Source organism: Mesoplodon mirus (genome assembly GCF_964341445.2).
Source record: "Mesoplodon mirus genome assembly, chromosome: 19".
Classification (NCBI taxonomy): domain Eukaryota; kingdom Metazoa; phylum Chordata; class Mammalia; order Artiodactyla; family Ziphiidae; genus Mesoplodon; species Mesoplodon mirus.
Window position 1 is genome coordinate 60917300 of NC_138995.1, and position 21931 is coordinate 60939230.

The following is a 21931-nucleotide window of genomic DNA, read 5'->3' on the forward strand; positions in this document are numbered from 1 at the left end:
CTTCCTGTTATGTGTTCTTTTTATTTATTTTTTTGGTTGAGTTGGGTCTTTATTGCTGTGCGTGGGCTTTCTCTAGTTGCGGCGAGCCGGGGGCGGGGGTTACTCTTCGTTGCGGTGTGCGGGCTTCTCATTGTGGGGGCTTCTCTTGTTGCGGAGCACGGGCTCTAGGTGCGCGGGCTTCGGTAGTTGTGGCACGCAGGCTCTAGAGTGCATACTCAGTAGTTGTGGCGTACTGGCTTAGTTTAGTTGCTCCGTGGCATGTGGGATCTTCCAGGACCAGGGCTCGAACCCGTGTCCCCTGCATTGGTAGGCAGATTCTTAACCACTTCACCACCAGGGAAGTCCCCTATTATGTGTTTTATAGAAATAATGAGAGCAGGTGTCTTGTTTTGTTCCTGATCTTAGAGGAAAAGTTTTCAGGCTTTCACCACTGAGTGTGATGTCAGTTTCAGGCTTTTTATATATGTTCTTTTTTGTTCTGAGCTACTTTTTTTTTTCTTTTCTGTTTTTAGTTTATGATTGTTTTTATCATAAAGGCTTTTAACTAGTCTAATACTTTTCTGCATCAATTGAGATGACCATGTATATTTTTCCTTTCATTCTATTCTATTGATATAATTATAATGAAACATTTCCATATGTTGAACCATCCTTGCATGTGAAGAATATGTCCTCCTTGGTCATGTTGAATAATCCTTTTAATGTGCTGTTATATTTGGTTTAATATTGCTTTATTGATAATTTTTGTATAAGTATTCATTAGAGATATTGTACTCTGGTTTTCTTGTAGTGTCTTTGTCTTGCTTTGGTATTAAAGTAATTCTGGCATTGTAGATTGAGTTTGGAAGTGTTCCCTCCTATTCAATTTTTTTGGTAGGGTTTGAGGAAGATTTGTCTTGTTTTAAAATATTTGGCAGAACTCTGCAGTGGAAGTCTCTGGGTTCCCTTTTTTTTTTTTTTTTTTTTTTTTGCTGTACACGGGCCTCTCACTGTTGTGGCCTCTCCCATTGCGGAGCACAGGCTCCGGACGCGCAGGCTCAGCAGCCATGGCTCACGGGCCCAGCCACTCTGCGGCATGTGGAGTCTTCCTGGACCAGGGCACAAACCCGTGTCCCCTGCATCGGCAGGTGGACTCTCAACCACTGCGCCACCAGGGAAGCCCTCCCTTTATTTTTGATTAGTGATTTTCAATTAGTGTTCTTCATGACTCAGTCTTGGTAGGTTCTATATTTCTAGGAATTTATGCATTTCTTCTAGGTTATTCAATATTTTGGCCTATAACTGTTTGTTGTATTCTCTTCTAATTTTTCTTTAGTTCTGTAGAATCAGTTGTAATCAGTCCCTTCTTTCATTTCTGATTTTAATTATTCAGTCTCCAAGAACCCCTTCAATGAGGATTTTATTCAGTTGCTTTAGCAGCAGTCATGGGTCGGTTAGGGTCTCAGACTGCTAGTCTTTTCCACACACTCAAACTGTGCCTGAAGAATTATTCCTCCTTCATGTATGGTATTGTCCTTGGACTGCTTTTCCAGACATGTCCACCTACCCAGATTCCTGATACATCTAACTATACAGAATCTGTTTCTCAGTCTGAAATAGAAAACACTTACAAACTGTTTCCTGCTGCCCAAACTGAGCTCAATGTAATGATCAAAACAGCCGAAGCTTGTGTGTGAAGGAGGATGCCAGACCCTGAGACATGGGGTAGTGTTCCTATGACCTCATCTCCTCAAAGAATTTCAATCATCTTTTCACCTTTTTTAAAAAAAATATTTATTTGGCTGTACCACGTCTTAGTTGTGGCATGCAGGATCTTTTACTTGTGGCATGTGGGATCTAGTTCCCTGACCAGGGATTGAACCCAGGTCCCCTGCATTGGGAGCACGCAGTCTTAACCATTGGACCACCAGGGAAGTCCCAATTGTCTTTTCAACTTGAGTGGCAATGGCGGTTCACACTGGAGAATAGGAGCTGGGAATAGTTTTGAAAAACTTTTAAATTTCTTGAATCTATTAGGAATTTCTAGTGAGCATATCCAAAAGGAGAGAAATTCTTCCTTTTCCATTATTCCTGGTGGCAGACAGGGTATCATGTGGACAGAGGAGGAAATACTGAGGTCTGAGCCATGGAGGACCCACAGAGAAGCACGTGTGTCTCAGTGGATTCCCTGCCTCCCTGAGAATTTCCTTTACCCCAAATCTAACGCTTTCTGAAATCTCTGAGGACCCCTGAAATACCACCATTTATGGGCAAAGAAATGGAATCACACAATCAAGGACTTTCAATTTTTCAGTAAGTTCAATGAATTTTTAATTAGTACAAAAGAAAGAACGTGATGTCAATAATTGAGATTAGAAAATATTTGCCCCATTTCTCCAAATCAATACAAATCAACTGTGAAGCCTAGATGAAATGGACATTTTCTACGAAAATATATTCTACCAGTATTGACTCCAGTAGAAATAGGAGTCTAAACAAACAAATATCCATAGAGGTAAGGGAGAGTTTTATGAGTCCCATACAAATAAAAGCACCAGGGTCAGATTAGCAGGTAGATTCTTCCATTCTTTTAGAGAACAGATAAGCCAATGCTACCTACTCAATTCAAGCCTTAAAGAGGAAGTACAATTTCCACATTGTTTACATAAATCAAATAAAATGCGGATACTCAAATGTCCTAAAGTTTGTACCAAAAAGAATACTATGTAGAGATCTCACATCTGCGTACAGGTGGCAATATTTAAAATAAAATAGAGCAAAATAATAGATGATGACTGTGAATTTTATGTCTGGAATTCAAGCATGATTCAGTGTTTGGAAATCCATTAATATAGTACATCGTAGTAGTGGGTATAAAGAGAAATCAGGGGATCTTATAGTTACAAAAACATCTATTTGGAAGAATTGAACATGTATGTATGTTAAACTCAACACTGGGAATTGATGCATTTTTTTCTAACATGTCAAAATGAAGTGATTATCTTGCTCTTTGGGAAGCACTAGAGTTATTCCACTAAGGTTAGAAAACCACACTAAAAAAAGCATATGATCACCTGTTCAATTCATTTCTCATGTGTTGGAGGTTTAGCCAGGGCAATTTAAACTGGCATGAGAATGGGAAAGAAAAATATAAAACTGTGTTTGCAGATCATGCAATCATACATCTGGAAACACAAAGGAATTGATAGAAAGTCTACAAAAGGTAAGTCAGGAAGATCATATAAATATACAAAAACAGTAGCTTTCATAGGTGCAAAAAACAATCATTTACAAGTTATAGTGCAAGAAACTTTAATTAGAAAAGCATAACCAGAAATGAAATAAACTAATTGGAAGTAAATCTAACAAACTTTTTAAACCTATGTGAAGAAAACTATAAAACATTCCTGAAATATATGAAAGCGGATATAAACAAATGGAAAATCTCATCACATTCCTGGGTAAAAAACTCAGTATTATAACAAGGTCAATTCTCCTTAAGCTAATTTATAAACTTAACCTGTTCCCGATATAGACACTCAGTTTCTGAAGCTAGCAATGTTATCGAGAAAATCTTACGGAATAAAGAACAAGTAAGAATAGCCACAAAAGAGAAGCAAAAGAGAGTGGCTATCCCTGGGAGACATGTTATTCATGACTGGTAGATCAGTGAAGTTAAAACTTCAGAAATATGCCGAAGTGCGTAACAAAAGTTAATAAGTAGCAAAACGTACGGTGCAGATACTAGTATTCGGGAAGTGGAAATTCCTATCCCAATGACAAGAAATGCGTTTATTTGTCACATCCTATAGTCAGACAAAGGTCAAAGAGTAAGAAACAATTAAAATATGGTTGAATTATTTAATAAGGCTTGATTCTCAAGCACCTGAGTAGCCAACTCCTTGCTCACAGTCTCCAAAGGAGTCCCTCATACAATGACACATTTGGGGTTGAAAATTTTCCTCTGATTTTTTTTTCCCGTGCTGCCGGGCTTGCGGGATCTCAGTTCCCCGACCAGAGACTGAAACCCGCCGGGCAGTGAAAGCCCAGAATCCTAACCGGGGAACTCCCCGCAAATTCTGATTTTTGATGCCTCCAAGTGAATGGGGAACACAAGAAAAAGTTATGCTCTGAAGGGAAGTAAGTATAAAATTGCACATTCCGCACAGGCACAATTTTGTACTTCATGTCACACTCCAGTTTCCATCACCTACTCTAAAACTCAGGCTGTCGCTTAATTAAAATAAGAAGTTGTAACTGCCTGAGGTCTCACAAGTTCCGGGATCCAGCCGCCGCTCACAACCCCCCGTCCCTCCGTCCCTCACCCCCAGATCCCAGCGCTCCGCCGCCTCGCTGCTCAGAGGATCCGCTTCTTTTCCCGCTCGCCCCTCTCACGTAAACCGTTCTCAACTCTCCGCTTCCAGTGTAAGGGGTCCGCGCATCTCTAACTCTGCACCTAACCTGGGTGCAGAGGACACCAGACACGTTCAAAGGATCCAAAGTAGAGAAGCAGAGCCTCTCAGGAGAGAAAAGGAACAGACCAGAATCTCCCAGGGGTTGGGTGCGAGGGCCAGACCCGGCGTCCGGAGGGCTGCACCACCAGAGACACGGCCTCCACCCGCCGGAGCGTCCGAGAGGCGCCCCTCGGTGGCCCCGCCCCCTGGCCCGATGGTGCGCACGCGCACGCGCAATTACCTAGGGACGCGGAAGCGGATCCTGCGGTCAGACTGGCGCCCTCGGGTGAGTGCGTCTCGGTTTTTTGGTTCGTAAGTGCGCTATGCGATCTCCAAACCCCGCTTCTCCATACCTGGGTTTCGAGGGTGTCCCAGCAAATTAAAACCTCTGAAGGCGGTCGTCGCTCTCGCTCTGAGTCCGCCCCTTTCGCCTCTCGCGGCGTCGCCAGAAGACTCGGTTCGGTCCTTGGAGTCTGGGTCCGGTTCCGGTTAAAATCGCTCTGACGCAGGTACCGGCCCCAACTTTTTGCCTCCGGTCCGTAGAGACACTGACCTCCTGCAGCGACGTTTTCCTACTCTGACTCCCTTTCTCAAACCTTGATGTGACTCCCAGCTCCCCTCCACCACCACCCCCCCGCCCGGGCCCAATGCCGTTTTGTCAAGTCCTCACTCAGGAGGTGGCTCGCCCTTGACCTCCCTCCAAGGAGAGCAGAGAGGGAATACAAAGGCAGAAGAATATGCAGTTAGTGAGGCATCAGAACGTTTGGGGAGAAAGAACGACAGAGATTGCAGCAGAGCGAGGCCTAACTGTGAGAGGAGGACTAGGGAGGGAGGGAAACAAAATGATGCGTGTGAACGAGAGGAGGAAACACAGAAATGGACACAAAAGCAGAGGAGAGAAACAGAAAGACCCAGGGAGACATATACAGGGAACAAAGCACGTGGTGCTGGAGAAAGCGGGAACCCAAACCCAGGTGAGTACTGAGTTGATTAAATATGGAATATTAAGTTGTGAAGTACTAAGTGGTGTCTCTAAGCTAATCTGTTTAACATTTGCTGACATGTTTAAATTATGCAGAAGAGAATGACAGTTGCAAAAGCAGGTGTTTGAAGCGTCTGCATTTTCTAATCATTGCTTCAGATGATAACTCCATTTGCTTAGGTCAGTCAGTTCCAGGTCATTCTCTTCCCTTCTAAGAAATGGGAAGTATTTGTGTCACCACACAGTACTTTTGAAAATGGTCATGATTAACAGTACCGTTGCCCTACTATGGCTCATGTCAATCTTTTTAAAATTTGATGTATCCTCACACTTGTTTTAACTTTAATCTCAGAAGCGATTGGGTATGTTTTAAATGTCCAAATTATTTTCACTCTAAATTTCATTGTTCAGATTATGAGGTTTATATGCTTTCTACTGTATCCTGCATTGGAACTACTCTTTGATGTCTGCTAAATAACTTCACTATGCATGTGGTAAGGATGTTGATTGTCTTTTAACACTCAAAACCTAGTTTAACCAGTTAGTTTAATATTCAGTAGCTTCTTTCTTCCCTTAAGTGATCTGCTCAATTAGTGAGCTCTGAGTTTAGGTGTCCAACTAAGTAGATTGTCCCCCAAGTCCCCTTTGTCCTTTCTGTGCAGATGTTAACTGATGGGCTGGATTTGTTACTGAGCTGGGCTCTTGGACTCTAATCAGTAGAAATTGGTAACAGGCCAGACGAAGAATTCAGGCAAAGCTTTATTGGGACTCGTGAGCGAGAACAAGAAACAGGTGCCCTTGCTCGCCCCCTGATGGGGGGTGTGTGGTGCGAGCTGGTCCCTTAAAGGGGGTGAAGGTAGAGGCAGTTCGGTGGGTCAGGCCAGACGTGTAGCTTGGGTGGTCCTCCCCCCCCCTTGGTGGTGCCGGGTGCAGGGATCATGCGCAGGACCCTGCTTTGGCTCTCAGCGCCTCAGAAGTGGCAGTTGGGTTTTGGCCTTTTTGTTTCTTATTGTTCATCAGCTGTTTGCCCAAGCTGTGCATGTATGCAGTTAGTTTTAGTGCCTTATTGTTTCTTTGTATTCTGTGTTCAGGACACGTTTGTCCAGGTGCAGGCACTGTAGTCAAGGGTCCCAGGTTCCAGCCTTTTCTAGATTGATGTGAAGCTTTGTTCCCACAGAACCCACGTGTTCATGATGAAGAGATTGTCAGGGCTCATCTCCACGGGTGACCCTCTTTCTTGTTTTTCTGGAGGAATAACTATTTGTAATTTCATATTTTTTGACTGTAATGTCTTCTGGAAAAGAGGAGTTAAGTGTTTGAATTTGATTAAACCCATGAAAGAGAAGCTTCTCTTGCTCAGGAATATGAAAGGTAATCTGGAATTAGGACAAACCTTTTCTACTTAAACCTATCCAGGCTGCCACTTTCACCTAGTTCTGCTCATTCAACTCAGACTTCTTCAGTGTAATTTGGTAAAATTACTCCCCCTCTGAGCCTCAGTGTACCCACCTGTGACATGGAGAAGGCAGAGGAGACCAGTTTGCCTGGTTATAATTGAAATTTTAAACATATTCCAGTCCTCCAGCAATTATGGAAAATGCTTAAAAAAGAGGCAGGGGCATAGGCCCAGAGACGGAGGCATACCTTTTTCTCAGCTTGTCTGTCTCTGTATCAGGGGTAAATCATAAGTTTGATTGCATCATCTCTTGGCATTAAATCTTTTATTGTTTCCCATCGCCCTCAGGACAAAAATCTAAATTGTTCAGTATAGCTCCACAGGGAGATCTGGAGCTGGGGTGGCCCTTCCAGAGTTGCTCCTAATTAACAAAAGGGACAAGCTTCCATCTCCTGCGTCAACCGGTCACTGGATGCTGGCTGCCTCCGGAAGAGAGCAGAAGTTGGAGGAGGCACTTTCCTTTGGATTAATGCCAAGTGGACAAAGGATGGTGCAGTTGCAGTCGAATGGGCGTTTTGGCAGCAGGGGTGCTTCCTGAAGAAGTGGGTGACAAGCTCACTAATTGGTCTTCGTGTAGGAGTTTATTGTCCCTGTATCCCTCGTGTTACAGTTGGCAGCAAAGGACTGTCTTTCCCCCACGTTAAGGTTCTCCTTTGGTAGCTTTGTGGCAGATGCCAGAAGGGGGGTATGTTGGTTGTAAGCATTAAACAGCATATTTCGCTCCCACAGACTCATCTTGCCTGAAGAATCTAACAAGAAATTCAGAGGAGGAGGAAAGAAGAAGGAATGGAGCTTTCACAGGTGAAAGTCATATTCTTTGTTGATTTGTTCTCTCCTTCCTAAAATGAGTTTGGGCTCATTAATCTTCTCTGTCTCGGAAATGTCCGATTTACTCACACACAGGACCTTCCCTCCGTCTCCTCTCACCTCCCTGCAGATTCCATGTCACTGTGACCCAGTGACGGGGAACTTGGGAAGAGCCCCCTTTCAGGTGGTCGTCCCGTGAAAGGTTTATACTGAGGTGTGGACTGGAGATGGGGAGCAGGCTCTGTGGTGTCAGTGAGGTAGGGCAGTGAGGACTGTTTAGTGCTCCCTTCTGGTGCCCTTTCAGCTCCATAGAAACCAGGATGAAAGAGACTACATGTGTAGGTGATGTGCTCCTGTGCACAGATACCTGAGGAGGTCTGGGAAGGAAGACTGATATGGGGAAACATGCTTTGTCAGATTTTATAAGTGTATTGGAAGTTAAGGAAGTCAATCAGTGTGTTTCTGACTCTAAAATATCAACACTTTAAAACAGAATGGGAAGTTTCGAAACAGATGTAAGGAATGGATAGGGTGTCATCTAACAATAAGGGTTCTTTAAATTATTTACAAAACATTTATCTCACAGAGCCTGTAGTGTTCACTAGGGACTCTCATGCAGCAGGTGTTTTAGATAAAAATGGTTATAATTTAGCCAAGACATAGGAGCAGAACTTTCTGTCATCAGAGAGGCTGGAGGCGAATTATAATTTTACTAATTCTTGTTCAGTATTATTATTTTTTTAATTTTTTAAATTTTTTTGCGGTATGCGGGCCTTTCATTGTTGTGGCCTCTCCCGTTGCGGAGCATAGGCTCCGGACGCACAGGCTCAGTGGCCATGGCTCACGGGCCCAGCCGCTCCGCGGCATGTGGGATCTTCCCGGACCAGGGCACGAACCCGTGTCCCCTGCATCGGCAGGTGGACTCTCAACCACTGCGCCACCAGGGAAGCCCAGTGTTAGTTTTTTTGTATTGAACATCTCATGTATATATTTTCATGGTTCAGCTACACACAGCGATGCAGTTTAGAGACTAAGAAGTAAAATATCCCCTTCCCTGTCACATCTTACACTGTCACTTACTGTCTCCATCAGAAACCAATGTTAATCCCCACTGCAGATCTTACAAAAATGCATTTATATATGGTAATGTGATTTTAGAAAGTACTCTTTAATAAATATTTTGTTATGGTATTTTATTCTGCACATTTAAATATTTATGTACCATATATCTTAGACTTGTTTCCGTGTTAGTAAACTTAGAGTTGACTTCCCTTTTTTGTATCCTCATGGAGCATTTTCTTAATGAAGACACATTGGTCCTGTACAGTTTTTACTGTGATTAAAAAAAAAAAGGTCATAGTGGCTGCTTCTGAGCATACCGACTTTACTATAGATGTCTAAGAATTTCTCCAGAATGGGAAACTTGAGTGTGATTATTGGGTTACTGATGGTGTTCATAAGGAAGCACAGATACTACAGTTACTAAACAGGATTTTAAATCAACTGTCTTAAATGTACTAAGATTTAAGGGAAACCATGGAGAACGAACTAAAGGAAAGTAGGAGAACATTGTTTCAAGAAACAGAAAACATCAATAAAGAGATAGAGTTAGAAATTCTAGAGCTGAAAAGTACCAAAACTGAAATTGAAAATTCACTAGAAAATATCAACAGCAGATTGACAATCAGAATAAACAGTTAGTGAACTTGGGGCTTCCCTGGTGGCGCAGTGGTTAAGAATCCACCTGCCAGTGCAGGAGACACAGGTTCGAGCCCTGGTCTGGGAAGAGCCCACATGCCGTGGAGCAACTAAGCCCATGTGCCACAACTACTGAAGCCCGTGCGCCACAACTGCTGAAGCCCGCGGGCCTAGAGCCCGTGCTCCGCAGCAAGAGAAGCCTCCACCATGAGAAGCCTGCGCACCACAACAGGAGTAGCCCACACTCTACTCAACTAGAGAAAGCCTGCGCACAGCAACAAAGACCCAATGCAGCCAAAAATAAATAAATAAATTTAAAAAAAAAGAACTAGTGAACTTGAACATAGGTTAATTGGAATTATCTACTGTAAACAGAAGAAAGGTGAACTCCTTTACCTCCTATACCTCAAGAACACCTGTACCTCAAGCACCGAATACAAAGAATCTAATTATAATATAGACAGAGGACTTTAATAGACCTTTCTTCATAGAAGATATAGAAGTAATCAGCAAGCAAATGAAAAGATGTTCAATGAAATTAGTAAAATGCAAAATCAAAACCACCATGAGGTATCATTTTACATACAATAGGATGACTGTAATAAAACAGAAAAGAACGAGTTTTGGTAAAGATGTAGAGAAGTTAGTATCCTGATACATTGCTGGTAAAATGTTGTAGCCACTGTGGAAAACAAAACCATGTGACCTAGTGATTCCACTCCTAGATAAATACCAAAAAGAATTGAGAACACGTATTCAAACACATACTTCTACGTGAAACTTCCAGCAGCACTATTAATATTAGAGAAAAGGTGGTTATAACCCAAATGTCCATCAAGGGATGAGTGAATAATCTATGGTTTACTCATACAGTGGAATATTACTCGGCCATGAAAAGGAATGCAGTACTGATACATAACTGTAGCATGGCTGAGCCAAAAAAAGTATTCACAGTGACAGAAACCAGACAAAAGGTCACATTTTATACCATCCCAGTTATATGGAAATATCCCAAACAGGTACATCCATTAAGACATTGCATTACTGGTGTCCAGGGACTGAGGCAAATGGGGGAGAAGAAGCAACTGCTTCATGGGTAAAGGATTTCCTTTGGGGATGATTGAAATATTTTTGAACAAGAAAGAGATGATGTTTGTTCAACATTATAAATGTACTAAATGCCACTGAATGGTACTTTAAAAATGGCTAACTTTATGTTATATGCATTTCACCTTGGTTGCATAAAGAGAAGCCTAACTTGCTCAAAAGTATCTTACATGGATCAGTCAGAACATTCACCCCAGACAAGTCAATCCGTACACATCTGTTTCTGTAATTTTGTGTCAAACTCAGAACTCTCTCCTTGTCCACTTGGTGAAATGTGCTTTCCTTTCAGGGACTGTTGACATTCAAGGATGTGGCCATTGAATTCTCTCCGGAGGAGTGGGAATGCCTGGACCCTGCTCAGAGGGCCTTGTACAGGGACGTGATGCTGGAGACCTGCAGGAACCTGCTCTCCCTGAGTGAGGATAACTCCTCTCTGGAAGTCGGTAACTACAGGAGCACCTAACATGCTTTTGGATATATTTCCAGAAGTGGTATCGCTGGGTGATAATAGTAGTTCTATTTTTAGTTTTTTGAGAAACCTCCCTACTGTTTTCCAGAGTGACACCAATTTACATTCCCACCAACATTATAGGAGGGTTCCCTTTTCTCCACATCCTCACCAACATTTGTTACTTGTGTTCTTTTTGATGATAGCCATTCTGACAGATGTGAGGTGATATCTCATTGTGATTTTGCTTTGCATTTCCCTGGTGGTTAGCCATGTTGAGCATCCTTTCATGTGTTCATCGGCCATCTTCAGTTCTTCTTTGGAGAAATGTCTGTTCAGTTCTTATGCCCATTTTTTAATCGAGTTTTATGTTTTTCTGACGTTAAGTTTTATAAGCTGTTTATATATGTTGGATATTATCCCTTATTGGTCATATAACTTGCAAATATTTTGTCCCATTTAGTAGGTTGTCTTTTCATTTTGTTTATGGTTTCCTTTGGTATGCAAAAGCTTTGAAGTTTAATTAGGTCCCTTTGGTTATTTTTGCTTTTATTTCCATTACTTTAGGAGACAGATCCAAAAAAATATTGCTGCAATTTGTCAAAGAGTGTTCTGCCTATGTTTTCCTCTAGAATTTTTATGGTTTATCGTCTTATATTTAGGTCTTTAATCCATTGTGTGTTTATGTTTGTATATGGTATTAGAGAATGTCCTAATTTCTTTCTTTTACATATAGCTGTCCAGTTTGACCACCACTTATTGAAGAGACTGTCTTTTCTCCATTGTATATTCTTCCCTCCTTTGTCATAGTTTAATTGACCATAAGTGTGGGTTTATTTATGGGCTCTCTATCTTGTTCCATTGATCGGTGTGTCTGTTTTTTTGTCAGTGCCATACTGTTTTTTTTTTTTTTTTGCGGTACGCGGGCCTCTCACAGTTGTGGCCTCTCCCGTTACGGAGCACAGGCTCCGGATGTGCAGGCTCAGCGGCCATGGCTCACGGGCCCAGCCGCTCCGCGGCACGTGGGATCCTCCTGGACCGGGGCACGAACCCGTATCCCCTGCATTGGCAGGCGGACTCTCAACCACTGCGCCACCAGGGAGGCCCTGTTTTGATGATCTTATAGTATAGTCTGAAGTCAGGGAGCACAATTCCTCCATCTCTGTCCTTTCTCAAAATTGTTTTGGCTATTTGGGGTCTTTTGTGTTTCCATAGAAATGTAAAAAATTTTTGTTCTAGTTCTGTGACAAATGCCATTTGTGTTTTGATAGGAATTGCATTGAATCTGTAGATTGTTTTTGGTAGTATGGTCATTTTAAAAATGATTCTTAATATTTATTCTTCCAACCCAAAACATGGTATATTTTTCCATATGTTTGTGTCATCTTCAGTTTCTTTCATCTGTGTCTTATGGTTTTTGGAGTGCAGGTATTTTACTTCCTTAGGTATGTTTCTTCCTAAATATTTATCTATTTATTTTTGATGTGATGGTAAATGGGATTGTTTCCTTAATTTCTTTTTCTGATACTTTGTTGTTAGTGTATAGAAATGGAACAGATTTCTGTATTATTTCTGTATCCTGCAACTTTACCAGATTCATTGATGAACTCTAGTAGTTTTCTGGTGGCATCTTTAGGATTTTCTATATGTAGTATCATGTCATCTGCAAAGCTTGAGAGTTTTACTTCTTTCTTTCCAATTTCTGTTCCTTTTATTTCTTTTTCTTCTCTGATTGCTGTGGCTAGGACTTCCAAAAGTATGTTGAATAGAAGTGGTGAGAGTGGGCATCCTTGTCTTGCTCCTGATCTTAGAGGAAATGCTTTCAGCTTTTCACCATTGAGTATGATGCTAGCTGTGGGTTTTTTATATACAGCCTTTATTATGTTGAGGTAGGTTCCCTCTGTGTCTGGTTTTTCGAGAGTTTGTATCATAAATGGATGTTGAATTTTACCAAAAGGTTTTCTAGCATCTGTTGAGTTGATCATAAGGTTTTTATTCTTCAGTTTGTTAATTTGTATATCACAGTGATTGATTTGCAGATATTGAGAAATCCTCACATCCCTGTGATAAATTTCACTTGATTGTGGTGTATGATCCTTTTAATGTATCACTGGATTCAGTTTGCTGTTATTTTGTTGAGCATTTTGGCATGTACATTCATCAGTGATATTGGCTTGTAATTTTCTTTTTTTGTTATATCTTTTTTTTTTTTTTTTTCAGTACACGGACCTCTCACTGCTGTGGCCTCTCCTGTTGCAGAGCACAGGCTCCGGACGCACAGGCTTAGCGGCCATGGCTCACGGGCCCAGCTGCTCCGTGGCATGTGGGATCTTCCCAGACTGGGGCATGAACCCGTGTCCCCTGCATCGGCAGGCGGACTCTCAACCACTACGCCACCAGGGAAGCCCCTGTGATATCTTTTTCTGGTTGGTGTGAAGGTGATGCTGGCCTCATAGAATGAGTTTGGAAGTGTTCCTTCCTCTGCAATGTTTTGGAATAGTTTCTGAAGGATAGATGTTAACTCTTCCCTAAATGTTTTGTAGAATTCACCTGTGAAGCCATCTAATTCTGGACTTTTGTTCTTCGGGAGTTTTTTTTTTTAATAGAAGTGTAGTCGATTTATGAAGTTGTTATTAGTTTCAGGTGTACAGCAGTGTGATTCAGTTATACATATATATATAATCTTTTTCAGATTCTTTTCTCTTATAGGTTATTATAAAATATTGAGTATAGTTCTTTTTGCTGTACAGTAGGTCCTTGTTGGTTATCTATTTTATATAGAGTAGAGTGCATATGTTAATCCCAAACTCCTAATTTATCTCTCCCCTATCCCCTTTCCCCTTTGGTAACCATAAGTTTGTTTTCTATGTCTGTAGGTCTATTTCTGTTTTGTAAATAAGTTTATTCTTACCATTTAAAAAATTTTTAGATTCCACATATAAGCAATATCATATGATATTTATCTATGTCTTACTTCACTTAGTATGATAATTCTAAGTCCATCCATGTTGCTACAGATGGCATTATTTTGTTCCTTTTTATCGCTGCATCATGTACCATTGTATATATACACCACATTTTCTTTATACATTCATCTGGTGATGGACCTTTAGGTAGCTTCCATGTCTTGGCTATTGTATATAGTGCTGCAGTGAACACTGGGGTGCATGTATCTTTTCTAACTTTGGGAGTTTTTAAATTACTGATTCCGTTTCATTACTGGTAGCTGGACTGTTCATATTTTCTATTTCTTCCTGGTTCAGTTTTGGGAGATTTTATCTAAGAATTAGTCCATTTCTTCTAGGTTGTCCACTTCATTGGCATATAGTTGTTTGTAGTAGTCTCTTATGATTCTTTGTATGTCTGTGGTGTCATTTGTAACTTCTCCTTTTTCATTTCTGATTTTATTTATTTGTGCCCTCTCTCTTTTTTTCTTTATGAGTCCTGGTTAAAGGTTTATCAATTTTGTCCATGTTTTCAAAGAACTAGCTTTTAGTTTCATTGATCTTTTCTATTTTTTTTTTTTTTTAGTGTCTGTTTCATCTCTTTTTTCAAATACATTTTCGATCCCCTTTTCTCTTTTCCTTCTGGGATCCCTATTACGCAGATATTGGCATGCATTATATTATCCCATAGGCCTCATATATTGCTTTCATTTTTTTTTCATTTGTCTTTCTGCTCTGCTGGTTGGATGATTTCCATTATTCTATCATCCAGGTCACTTATTCATTCTTCTGCGTTACTCATTTTGCTCTTTATTGCCTTTACCTCAGCTTTCATCTTGGCAAATGAATATTCTAACTTTACTTGGTTCCTCTTTATAGTTTCTAGTTACATTTTACAGTAATCTGCATTTGTGTCGATAGCCTTTCTTAATTCCTTCCATATTTTTATCATCTTCTTTTTGAATTTGGAGCCTGTTACAGTGGAGAGGTTGGTTTCATTGTTTGTTCTTTGAGGGGAATTCTCTTGATCTGGAGTTGGGAGTGGTTCCTCTGATTCTTCATTTTACATATATTTCTCTCACCCTGTGATTTTAGGAGGTAAGTTATGTATCAAGACCGTGACCTTGGAGGGCTGTTTTTCTGTGAGAGCATCCTTGTGTAGCCTGCGTGAGTGTAATGTTTTTGGTGCAAAGGCTGATTTTCGTGTGGATGCCTGCCGCATCTGTCTTCAGTGTGTGCTGTTTATTACCCCCTTGATAGGTGGTGTGACTGGCGCTGTGGGGACCAGAGCCTGCACTGGATATTGAGCAGGACCTCCTCTTTGCTCTGCGTTCGTCTCAGCCCTCTTGGGGGCAGGGTGCTCCCCAGTTGTTGAAGTAGAAGCTCCCATGTCTGTCTCTGAGCTTCAGTGTGAGGTAGGCCAGACTGGAGCACTGCTGCTGGGAGAGGAGCCGCTGAGTGTTCCTCCGCCGCAGCTGCCCACTGACGAGTGTGCTCTGTGGTGCTGCCTGTCACCCGTTGTTTGGGTTCACAGAGCACACTGTTGCTGGCATTTCCCTCGGCCCCACCTCAGCCGTGTGAACGCCAGCAGTTGGCCCTGGTGACCCTCAGGCTCTGTGTTCATAAAGTCACCAGCGAAGATCTGTAAGTGCAGATCCACTAAAGTCATGTGCCAGTACCACGGTAGTCGCCCTTCTGGACCCAGTGCAGGACGTACAGAAGTAGCCTAGGCCTCAGCCCTGCCTCTCCATGCGCGCGCCCACAAAGCCCAAGCGGCTAACGCTGGACCTCTTCCAGCCACGGGAGCACCCGTAATGCTCTTGGGTGTCCCGCAGTCGCTGAGTTTACAAAACTGGCGGGGCTGCAGCTGCAGAGTAAATCTGCGGATTGCATAGTTGCAGAGAGTGGGCTCAGATTTCAGTCCTGTTTCCTAAATCACGTGGCCCCTGGGGCTCGGCTCTGATTTCAGCCTTGCCTCTGCACGTGGGTACCGCGCTGGTGCTTCCGTGCTCCGAGGGCTCATCGAGGTGGCGTTGCACCTGCTGTGAGCTTGCCAAGAGTTAGGCCGCTGTGGCAGCGGCCCCGCGCCGCCCCTTCACGCACCCGTTAACAGTGCACTGCTATGGCGGGCCCGGGTGCCGTCTGTATACACCCCCAGTTGCGGCACGTACCACACTCCAGTCCCTTCAGTCTGTCTCCGTGCAGCCAACCGCAGTCCACTCCCTGGGTCTGTCTTCTGAAGCTCAAGTTTCAGCACCCAGTCACCTCACCTCGTGCACCAGCAGACGTGCATCTTGGCCTGGGGAATGCAGTGAGGTGGCATGGATCGTCACTGCTGGCTTTGTTCTGCCTGCCACAGGCTGGTTGGTGCACTCCCCCCTGAGCCTCTGAAGCTGACTGTCTGTCCCAGCTGATATCCCGGTCAGCAGGGTTCCCAGCAGGGTGAGGGAACATTTCCTCTTTCACATCTCCCTCCCAGGGTTGCAGGTGCTGTTCTGATTCCTTCTTTTCTTTTTTTCTTTCTTTTCATCCCACCTGGTTACTTGATGATCTTTCTTGCAATTTTTTTTTTTTTTGGCCAGCACGTGCGGCATGCGGCTTGTGGGATCTTAGTTCCCTGACCAGGGCTAGAACCCGTGCCCCCTGCAGTGGAAGCGCAGAGTCTTAACCACTGGACTGCCAGGGAAGTCCCTTTTTTGCAATTTTGGTTGTCTGAGATCTTCTGCCAGCATTCATTAGCTATTCTGTGAGACTTGTTCCACATGTAGATGTGTTTTTGATGTATTTGTGGTAGGAGGTGAGCTCCACATCCTTCTATTCCATCATCTTGGTTCCTTCTCTTTTCTCTTGTTTTTTTAGTCTCCATCTTATTTATTTCTCCCCTGATTTTTATTATTTCTTTCCTTCTACTAAGTTTTCTTTTTGTTTCTTTTTCTTTCTCTAGTTACTTCAGGTATAAGTTTAGGTTGTTTGAGATTTGTCTTCTGTCCTGAGGTAAGCTTGTATTGCTATAAACTTCCCTCTTGGAACTGCTTTTACTGTGTCCCATAGGTTTTGGATCATCGTGTTTTTGTTCTCATTTTCCTCTAGGTATTTTTAATTTCCTCTTTGATTTCTTCAGTGATCCATTGGTTGTTCAGCAGCATATTGTTTAGCCTCCATGTCTGCGTTGTTTGCAGTTTTTTTCCTTGCAGTCGATTTCTAGTCTCAGTGTTGTGGTTAGAAAAGATGCTTAATATGAAGTCAGCCTCTTTAAATTCACCAAGGCTTGTTTTTTGGACTGGCTTGTGATCTATCCGTGGGGAATGTTCCATGCATACTTAAAAAGAGTGTCTCTTCTGCTGCTTTTGGATGGAGAGCTCTTTCTGTATCAGTTAAGTCCATTTAGTCTAATGCGTTATTTAAGGCCTGTGTTTCCTGACTGATTTTCTGTCTGCATGATCTGTCCATTGATGTAAGTGGGGTGTTGAAGTCCTCTACTGTTATTGTGTTACTGTCGATTTCTTCTTTTATGTCTGTTAATATTTGCCTTACATATTTAGGTACTCCTATGTTGGGTGCATATGTAATTGTTATATCTTCTAGGATTGATCCCTTGATTATCATCTCATGTCCTTTTTTTGTCTTTTTTAACAGTCTTTATTTTAAAGTCTATTTTGTCTGATATAAGTATTGAGATTCTGGCTTTCTTTTGATTTCCATTTGTATGGAATACATTTTTCCATCCCCTCGCTTTCAGTCTCTGAGTTTCTCTAGATCTAAAGTGAGTCTCTTGTGGGTAGCATATATACAGGTCTTGTTTTTGTATCCATTCATGCACTTTATCTCTTTTAGTTGGAGCATTTATTCCAATTACATTTGAGGTAATTATCGATATGTATATTCTTACTGCTGTTTTATTAATTATTTTGGATTTGTCTTTGTGGGTCATTTTTTCCCTTTCTTCTTCTGTTCTGCAATTTGATGACTATCTTTAGTGTTATATTTGGATTCCTTTTACTTTTTTTTTTTTTTGCCGTACGTGGGCCTCTCACTGTTGTGGCCTCTCCGGTTGCCGGAGCACAGGCTCCGGACGTGCAAGCTCAGCGGCCATGGCTCACGGGCCCAGCCGCTCCGCGGCGTGTGGGATCTTCCCGGACCGGGGCACGAACCCGTGTCTCCTGCATCGGCAGGCGGACTCTCAACCACTGCGCCACCAGGGAAGCCCCCTTTTACTTTTTTGTGTGTATTATCTATTATAGATTTTTGGTTTGCAATCACCATGAGGTTTTTGTATAGCAGTCTCCATGTACGTGATTGTTTTAAGTTGCTGATCTCTTAATTTCAAATGCATTTTAATAACCCTGCATTTATACTCCACTCCTCATGATTACTGTTTTCGATACCATGTATATATTTTTATATTATTTTTATTTATTGACTTTTGGCTGCATTGGGTCTTCGTTGCTGTGCGTGAGCTTTCTCTAGGTGCAGTGAGGGGGGGCTACTCTTCGCTGAGGTGTGCGGGCTTCTCATTGCGGTGGCTTCTCTTGTTGCGGAGCACAGGCTCTAGGCGCATGGGCTTCAGTACTTGTGGCATGCAGGCTCAGTAGTTGTGGCTCATGGGCTCTAGAGTGCAGGCTCAGTAGTTGTGCTGCATGGGCTTAGTTGCTCCACGGTATGTGGGATCTTCCTGGACCAGGGCTTGAACCTGTGTCCCCTGCATTGGCAGGTGAATTCTTAGCCACTGCGCCACCAGGGAAGTCCCTGATAGCATATTTTACATCTAATTGTTTTTTTGTGTATCCCTTAACTGCTTATTTTGGATATAGCTGATTTTACTACTTTTGTCTTTTTGCCTCCGTACTAGCTTTGTGTGTGGGTGATTTCCTACATTTACTGTATGTTTGCCTGTACTGGTGAGCTTTTTCATTTCATAATTTTCTTGTTTCTAGTTGTGGTCGATGCTGACGTTTTTTTTTTTTTTTTTTTTTTTTTTCTTTTTGCGGTATGCGGGCCTCTCACTGTTGTGGCCTCTCCCGTTGCGGAGCACAGGCTCCGGACGCGCAGGCCCAGCGGCCATAGCTCACGGGCCCAGCCGCTCCGCGGCATATGGGATCCTCCCAGACTGGGGCACGAACCCGTATCCCCTGCATCGGCAGGCGGACTCTCAACCACTGCGCCACCAGGGAGGCCCGATGCTGACGTTTTAAAACTCTATTGTTATTTGTTTTGTTCAAGCCACTGATAACTTTCATCTTGTAAATTTCATTGTTATAAATGACCTTCATTTTCTTTATTCAATCATTAGTTCCATATTTTTTATGATATTCTTTTTTAAAATAATTTATTTATTTTACGTATTTTATTTTTGGCTGTGTTGGGTCTTTGTTGCTGCATGCGGGCTTTTCTCTGGTTGCGGTGAGTGGGCACTACTCTTCGTTGCAGTGCACTACTCTTCATTGTGGTGCGTGGGCTTCTCGTCGCGGTGGCTTCTCTTGTTGCGGAGCATGGGCTCTAGGTGCATGCTTTACTAGTTGGCACACAGGCTCTGTAGTTGTAGCTTACAGGCTCTAGAGTGCAGGCTCAGTAGTTGTGGGACACGGGCTTAGTTGCTCCATGGCATGTGGGATCTTCCCAGACTGGGGCTCGAACTCGTGTCCCCTGCATTGGCAGGTAGATTCTTAATCACTGTGCCATCAGGGAAGCTCTATGGTATCTTAGTGTTGTTTGTTTTATACCTAATACCTAATTTGAGGCTGTGGATTCATGAATAAATATCTCTTTTTATATTTTACAGGATTTCTTTCTTGAGTGTTTATGACTTAACATTTCTTTCCCCAAAAGCTGTATAACCTCTAGAAAATTTTGAAAAACTAGTCTGAGTTATTCCTTTTACTCTGTTTCATATTAGTACCTGCTATGAACACATACACCATTTTTTTTTTTTTTTTTTCGGTACGCGGGCCTCTCACTGTTGTGGCCTCTCCCGTTGCGGAACACAGGCTCCGGAAGTGCAGGCTCAGCAGCCATGGCTCATGGGCCTAGCTCCTCTGCGGCATGTGGGATCTTCCTGGACCGGGATACGAACCTGTGTCCCCTGCATCGGCAGGTGGACTCTCAACCACTGTGCCACCAGGGAAGCCCCACCTTCTTTTAATAGACTATTTTTTTAAAGGAGTTTTAGGTTCACAGAAAAATTGAATGGAAGTTATAGAGAGTTTCTGTGCATTTTCTACCCCAGACATGCGGGCCCTCCCCAGTGATCACCATCCCACTCGAGAGTGGTATGTTTGTTATCACTGATGAACCTGTATTGACACAAATTAACATGTCAAAGCCCATATTTATGTTAGAGTTCACTCTTGCTGTTGTATATTCTGTAGGTTTGGACACACGTCTACTGACCTGTGTGTAGCATAATAGCACCATAAACGGTCATTTCAGTATGTAAAAATCCTCTGCGCTACCTACTCATCTCTCCCTCCCTCCCAAAGTGCAGTTGCTTAGTTATGTGGTAATTTTCTGTTTAATCTTTTGAGAAACCCCCAGACTGTTTTCCAAAGCAGCTGCACCATGTGATGTTTCCACCAGGAGTGAGTGTATGAATTTTTCAGTGTCTCTACATCTTCACCAACACTTGTTATTGTCTCTTTGATTACAGCCACTTAAGGGGTATGGAGGTGTATCTCATTCTGGTTTTGATTTGCATTTCCCTATTGAATAATTACATTAAACATCTGTTTTTTGTGTGTTTATTGGATATTTTTCTATATTCTTTGGAGAAATATCTGCTCAGATCCTTTGCCCATTTTAAAATTGGGCTATTTGACTTTCTGTTGAGTGTAAAAAGTTCTTTATATCTTCTAAATGTAAGTGCCTTGTCAGATATATATACATATATATATATATATATATGGTTGGCAAGTATTTTTTATATTCTGTGTTTCCTGTTCACTTTTAGGGGGCAGAGGTTTAAAGGCTGCAGGAGATATTATTTATTTAGATTTTTTTTTGTATACTAGGTTTCTGTAGTATCCACAGTTAACAGTCCCAAAATGGATTTTCATGACTGGGAGGCCTTCAGGTTAGCCATAAGAATTCCTCAGTCTTAATTTTCTGGGATGAAAGGTGCTTAGGCCCACTTGGGAGTGCTTTCGTTTCAACTAATATCAACCTTACCTGCAGCCTCTGAGAACTGTGTTTGCAGAAATAATCGTGTTGGTCACAACACCCATGCTGCTCTCCTTAGATCCCGCCATGGCTACTCTCTACTGGCCACATTCATCTTGGTTTTACATTTCCTGTTTACAAAAGTAATTTTCAACATATAAGACCTATTTTGACCAAGGTAAAAATGTTTCACTCCCAGAAACCTTGGTCTAGGGGGCACAGTGTCACCTCATTTGACAGGAAAGCCACCTTACATTGACTTAATCCTTTGGGAAGATGATAGTGTCTTAGTTGATCCTTTTCCTAATATCTGTCTAATAAAGTGGAGCTAAAGTGTATTTGTTTCTTTTTTGTCCATCCTGGCTTGTTACCAGGATGCATTTAGTAGGAAAATTCATGATGTGGATAATGCCAAAAAGTGAAAATTCAAAAATTAGATGTAGTTTGCTTTAAATACAGCACTGGTTGTTGATATCTGTAATTAACTTTTCTGTAAAAAACAAACAAAAATGCATCATTTATTATAAATGTTTATTGAATTCCTAGGGTACAGAAAATAGAAAGCAGCATATGGACAACTTTTTAAAAACTGTTTGATCCCCTTTATCCATTTTTCCCAACCTCCCCACCCCGCGCCTTAGTTAACTACAAATCTGTTCTGTGTCTTTAGGTGGTTGTTGTTGTTGTTTTTTAAGATTACACATGTAAGAGAAATCATAAGGTTTTTGTCTTTCTGCATGTCACTTCAGGTAGCATAATGCCCTTCATGTTGTCACACATGGCAAGATTTCATTCTTTTTTTTTTTTTTTTTTTTGCGGTACGCGGGCCTCTCACTGTTGTGGCCTCTCCCGTTGCGGAGCACAGGCTCCGGATGCGCAGGCTCAGCGGCCACGGCTCACGGG

The 21931-nt window shown here is 42.2% G+C and overlaps 1 protein-coding gene across 1 annotated transcript in view; it reads right to left on the reverse strand.

Moving 5' to 3' along the window:
• The window catches only part of LOC309794915 (uncharacterized protein), a 385639-nt gene that overhangs the window by 305766 nt on the left and 57942 nt on the right, over positions 1-21931 (reverse strand). The window lies entirely within an intron of this gene.